Source organism: Lonchura striata, chromosome 12, assembly GCF_046129695.1.
Source record: "Lonchura striata isolate bLonStr1 chromosome 12, bLonStr1.mat, whole genome shotgun sequence".
NCBI lineage: Eukaryota > Metazoa > Chordata > Aves > Passeriformes > Estrildidae > Lonchura > Lonchura striata.
The window spans coordinates 23,727,209-23,733,818 of NC_134614.1; positions in this window are offsets into that span (position 1 = coordinate 23,727,209).

Genomic DNA, 6,610 nt, shown 5'->3' on the forward strand with positions numbered 1-6,610 from the left:
TCCGCCCGCACTTCCGCCCGCGCTCCCCGCCGGCTTCCGGCCGCGCTTCCGCCCGCGCTTCCGCCCGCGCTCCCCGCCGGCTTCCGCCCGCGCTCCCCGCCGGCTTCCGCCCGCGCTTCCCGCCGGCTTCCGGCCGCGCTTCCGCCCGCGCTTCCCGCCGGCTTCCGCCCGCGCTTCCGCCCGCGCTTCCGCCCGCGCTTCCGCCCGCGCAGCTGCGGCGGCGGGGGATACGGAACGGGAACGGGGATGGGGATGGGGAACGGGAACTGCGGGAACTGCGGCAGCTGGAGATAGGGAACGGGAACGGGGATGGGGAACCGGAACGGGGAACGGGAACTGCGGCAGCGGGAGATACGGAACGGGGCGGGAACGGGGATGGGGAACGGGAATGGGGAACAGGGATGGGGAACGGGAACTGCGGGAACTGCGGGAACTGCGGCAGCGGGAGATACGGAACGGGGACGGGGATGGGGAACGGGAACCGCCGGGAGCGGGGATGGAACTGGTGAGAACGGGGAACGGGAGCGGGGACAGGAGCGGGAATGGAAAGGGTGAGAAACGGGGAACGGGATGGGAGCGTGGATGGGAGCAGGAATGGAGCCGCCGGGAACGGGGACGGGGATAGACGTGCCGGGAACGGCAATGGAAATGGAAGGGAGCAGAGCCCTGGGCAGCGGAGGCTGCAGGGGAACGGGCAGAGCCTGACCTGGGACACGGACACTGGCAGCCAGAGAAGGAGCCAGCGCTGAATTGGCCTTTGCTGCCTTCGGCCAACAGCAACGAGCGACACTGGGTGATGTTTCAGAGACATTGTTTTGCACGTGCAGGTATCTCCCATTTGGACACTGATGCTGGTCCAGTAAACGCTGGGAAAATCATGAGTAATCTCACTAGCGTTAAACTACTCCAGTATAAAAACTCCCACACGGACAATCCATGCACACCTAGACACGGTGATAGGTCTGTAATACCTTCCATTCTCTCTGGTTGTCTCCCAGCAGTGCATTGCATTGCCAGCTTTGTGCCCTAGAGTCACTCTTTGGCTGTTTGGTTCTTAGCCTGGGTGCAATTCCCTTCCCCACCATTCAAAATAAACCAAGGCAGAAAAAGTCCCCCAAAAAACCCTCAAACCAAACCAAAACAAACAACCTGAATTAAATTAACATGTGGTTCCTGAGCATTTTGAGAACGAGTACCAGCAAGAGCCCAGAAACAGCATGCCAGCCCCAGGAAAGGCTAAGAGCCTTCCTTCTCAGTGGGAGATGACTTTCCAGTGCCTAGTTTCCAGCAGTGATTCCCTGTGCAGATACTCTGTGTGTGTAACTGCAGTACCCCACCAGAGACCTGTGATGGACGTCACAGGCAGGGGCTGACAAATAGGAAACAACCATTTGCATTCCCATGCAGAAAAAAGGGTAAATTGGGTGAAATCCAAAGGCAAGAGAGTCAATGCATTAACAGAAGTGCTTCTTAGTTGACATTCCAGCTGTCCTGCACAGATTTTGCCTTTTTCAGCTAGGAAAGGGACGTGGGACTAGGAAAGGGATGTTGGGAGCAGAGTTTGGATACAAATTGTTGTCAGTCTGTTGTGCCATATGGCTGCTGATTTGCCACCAAAATGCCCATTGCTGGGGCTTCATTCCTTTGCTAAAAACTGTTTGGGTTGTTCTGCTGCTGTATTTGCCACTTCATTGCTGCCTTCCCCTGTTCCTGAACATGAAGCAGTTCTCAGCCCTTGCAATGCAAGGGTAGCAGACCTCCCTCCACTCCATCTCTCTGCAGGGTAAGACAAGACATGCCCTGCTCCTATGAAGGCTCATTTCTATTCCCTGTAAATTACTGGGAATTGCAGGAGAGGCCTGAGAGCTCCTCGTGGGGCTCTGGTCCCTCAGCACTTCCCAACCCTGATTTAATTAAGAGCACAGCTTTCACCAACAAGGCGTGCATGCTGTGCCATGGATTTTGCATTTGTGCCGCTGGAGCTTGTGCCCAGAGGTGCCCGAGGGCAGGGATCCCTCCCACCAGCCCCGTCCCTGTGCACAGAACGCCCCAGCACTGCCTTGCCACGAGGCTGATGAGTGCCAGGAGCCACTGGAGATGCATTTCCCTGGCCCGTGGGGCCTCAGCAGAGTCTGGCTGCTCCTTGTGCCACTGTCTGTCACCTCCAGCTCAGCCCGCTCTGCTTTCCATTGGTGAGCTGCTGCTCATCACATCACTGAGGTAAAACACTCGCAACAAGAGAATTTTGAAGAGGCAGTTTTGGCTTCTGCTCAGCTTAGCCTGCTTACGCCTGGATTTATGTGCCAGAATGAGACTAAACAGAGGGAGACGGAGCCATTTGTCACCAGAACACATGCAGAAAAGGCAGCTCCAGCTTGCTCCAGTAGTGCACAAACCACTGCTGATGAGTCTGGGTGAGATGTGTGTTGGGATTGATGCCAGTGGTGAAAAACAAAACCTCTCGGGTGCTGGCAGCTGAAACACCAGGTAATTACTTAATTGACTCCATGATCTCCACCTTGGAGGAGCAGCCTGCAGCACTCAGGCTAAAAGCTGAAGCTCATTAGTAATTCTGGCAGCAATTAATGTCCCAGACCATGGAAAGCAGAAGCCCAGAGCATGGCTGGTGCAGCGTTTGGAAGCTGAGAGACACCTGCACCCATCCATCTGGCAGGAGCACTCACCTGTGCTGGACCCAGCAGCTCCTCCTGCTCTGGCCAGGGACACTGACCCAGAGTGTCCAGAACTGAGCTCCAGGCAGGGAAACGACACCAAAATTCAAGCCATATCAATAGAAATTCAGCACAGACGTGAATTAGCCCCATTCCCTGGTGGGTGGCACTGGGCAGACTGGCAGCCACAGGAGTCCTGCTGGGACATGAGGAGGTGGGAGCCTTGGGACGGGCAGGATCAGCGGGGCCAGGAGCAGCAGGATCCAAAGCCACGAGCAAGCAGCAAAAGGGAAGGCGTGGCTGCACACAGGGCTTGTCCCCAAAAACCTGTGAACAGTGTATAACTTCTTACAGGAAACAATCGTTCACACAATTCCCATGGACTTCGGTTGCCACACCAGGGAGGAGGGAAGGCATTACTCATGCACTAGCAGATGTTTTGTCTTACATAAGACTAGATTTTTTCTTTCTTTTAAGAAAAAGGCTGCATCTCACCCTAGAGCCTTCTGAGAGCCTCCTCACCCTCGGACATTGCCACGGCCTCACAAGCTCAGCACTGCCCTGCTCTATGGTACAGCTCTGCCAGCTTCAGCACTCGCCAGTCATTGCTAAATATATTATTTTTATAAAGGCTGTCTTGAAAGGGGTAAAAAAAATGGATGCAGCAACAGTTTGGAGACAGAAATCCAAGAGAAGCTTCATCAGTGCTCAGCAGCAGCAGGCAGCGGTGGGTAACGCAGCCAAGGACAGGATTTCTTGTCGGCTGAGACTCCTCCAGGAGGGAAAGCAGCTCGCTGCCTTTGAGTGGGATGGAAGGTTTGGGCTGAGCGCTGCTGACAGCCCTTCCTGGCCCACAGGGAGCCCAGGCTCGGGCCGGGCTGCAGAGCCTGCCCAGCCCGTCCCTCGCTGCAGAGCTCCAGCCAGGCTCCCGTCACCAAACCTCCGGCTGCCCGGCAGCTGAGCCCCTTAATGAAGAGATTTGTCTTCGTTAGGCACAACCAGACACACGTGCATGAGTCTCGTGCTGACGGGGCTCGGGTGGGATTCGGAGCTGTCCGAGGGTGCCTGGCCTTCGGAGGCTGTCAGGAGGCTGTTATTAGATTTAAAGCCTGGGATGAGCTTTGCTCCTGAGCTGAAGCTTCATTTCCAGCACACAAACCTCCACGGATTTTGCACCATCAGAGACTCCAAGCCCAAGCTTCTGGAAGGCTCCTGGGGAGGGAAGAGGCTTCTCTGTGGAGCAGAGCAAGGCTGGTTTACCTGCAGTACTTATGCTGATCTGATGCATGAGATATTTAAAATCCAGCAAATTACACTTTTATCTCATGAAACACTTAAACCAAACTGTTTCAACAGCTGCTGCCTCCCACCCAACAAGAAGGGGAAATGATCCCAAAGGGCAGCAGGAATGTGGTGCTGTTTTCCAGCTGAGCTGGGATCATACAAAGGTTTCCAACTGCTCCACAGTATTTACAGAAGATGGGTAATGCTGCAGTCTCTCAGGCCTGCTAAAGCCCGGTTTCCAGTGTTTCTATAGTGAGGCTGTAGGTGGGTTTTAAGGGGAAATAATAAAGTTTTCAGAAGTTGGGTAAATATCCTCATTCTGTGCCTGCAGCCAGCTCAGGTGTGGGATGCAGCACAGCCTCCCCAGGGAGTGGGATCGCTCAGCCCTGGCTGCTGAGTGCTGCTGCAGGGCTGCTGCAGGGCTGCTGCAGCCAGAGGCAGCAGGGTGGGGACAGCTGGGGGCACCAGGAGCACTCAGACACCACCACACCAGCACTGGCCAGCCAAGGAAGGGCTCCACTCCAGGGACACGGGGACACTGTGCTGGAGCAGGGGGCAAAAACATTCCAAGAAAAATACTAAAATTGAAATCAAGCTCAGAATGCACCAAACCCTCAGCAGCACTGGCTGGTGCCAGCACTGTCCCTCCCAGGCTGATGAGCTATCCCTGGGCAGGGCCAGGGGAGCTGACATCTGACAAACACTTCTCCAGCTTCAAGAATCAGTCTCAGCTGGCAAGTCTTTTCTCCTCTGCACAGGAAATCAGACGTATGCTTGCAGGGAATATCTCCAAACACACACACACAGAAAATCTCTGCCACGTGCCTGGGGCTGGGGCTGCTCCTTCTGCCCTGCCCCGGGGGCTGAGCTGCTGGGCAGCCCCAGACACCGAGGGTGCCATGGGCAGAGGGGATCAGGCAGGAAAAAGGGCCCTAAATGGCCCAGCGTGGGCATGGTCCAGCCACAAGCAACGAGGGTGCAATAAATCCACCCTTAGCAACAAAGCCAATGTAACAGAGCATCTCTCAAATGTTCACAACAGCAGGGAACTCCAGGCAGGTCAGAGCTGCTGCCCAAAGGGATCTGCAGCCACACCTGAGCTGAAACAGCAGCAGGGGCTGTAAAATCCCTCTGAACTGGGATGCTGGGGCCAGCCACCACCTCAGGTGGCCCAGACCATCCCACATGGCCCTGGCTCCCACTGGGAAGGAATGGCCCTCCCTTGGTTCCACGCTGGCTCCCTGGCATGGCTGTGCACAGATGCCAGGCCCAGGGCAGAGCCGGGCCCAGGGCAGTCACAGGAGGGACAGGAGAGCCATGCTCAGCCTCTGCCATGAGCTCACAGCAGGCTCTGGGTACCCACAGCACAGGGCTCTGTTTTAGTGTTAAACATCAACGGAAAATCCTTACCTCATTTGCTAAAAGCACTTTAATGTCTTTGCACATGAAAAAAATTACTAAAATGTATTAGCAGTTTGGATTATTTGATTCAGCCAGCAGGACTGAGAGCAGTTGTTTCACTTTGAGTCCAGGTTCAAAGCACTAATCACTAAGTTCAGCATAATTTCCTTCACATTTCATTTCTTTGTCATTTTTTCATTCATTAGCTGAGTGTGACAGGTGCCAGAGTGCCCTTAGGTGCCCCTGGGAGCACACAGAGCGAGTGGCCCTTGGATCCATCCACGCTGAACTGCTGCCCCAGTCCAGGTTAAAGCCAAGTGACCCACAGGCCACCCCAGAGATGAGTGGAGGAAGCAGAGAGCTCCTTCCATCACCTCGGGGGTCCCGGGGCTCAGGGAGGTGCTGGTGAGGCAGGGGCAGGGCCCAGCACTGCCAGCCCCCAGCTCTGCCCTGCTCCAGCGCCGGGGCAGCATCCCGGGAGCTGCAGAGCCCCAGCCAGGGCTGTGCTCGTTCTCCTGGCCAGCGGAGACGGGGCTGGCAGGGACAGCATCCGCCAGCCAGCCCTCGCAGCCAGCCACCCCTCTCTGCGTTGCATCGAAGCGGTTTTTCACTTGAGGAAATTCCTTGTCCCCCATCCCGGGGCGGGAGGAGCCTGGTCCGTGTTCGGGCTGGCGAGGTCGGTGGCACCGCCCTGGGCTCTGCGGCGCCCGCAGCATCCCCGCGGTGCCAGCACGCCGCTGAGCCACAGGGGAGGAGGCGCCCACACACTCAGCAGGGCAAAGGGACTCCTGGCTTCAAAGGAAACAACACACTGCGAACCAGCGCTCTGCAAAGGTCATTTAAATGCAAATGCTGCATTCGGCCCGCAGAAATTAATAAATGCATCCCATTTATTGTTCACACTTAGAGTTAATGATTATCACACCTCACCCGGGTAACTGGACCCTGTGGAGAGAATCAGGTTTTAATTTCAGTTCAGGCAGTCAGTGGCAGCCCGCGCAGCACTTTTGCCTGGAGGGAAGGGAAAAGGGAAACTGAAAAGGAAAAAGGGAAAAAGGGGGGGAAAGGGAAAAAAAGAGAAAAGGAGAAAAAAAGGGGGAAATGGGAAAAAAAAGGGGAAAGGGAGCTTTGTCCGTTCCCCCTCCCCGCGCGGCCGCTCGGCCCGGCCGGGCGCGGGGCGCTGCTGCCCCCTGCTGGCGGCGGGCGGACACGGCGGGGACACGGCGGGACGAGCGGGGCGCACCTTGCACCAC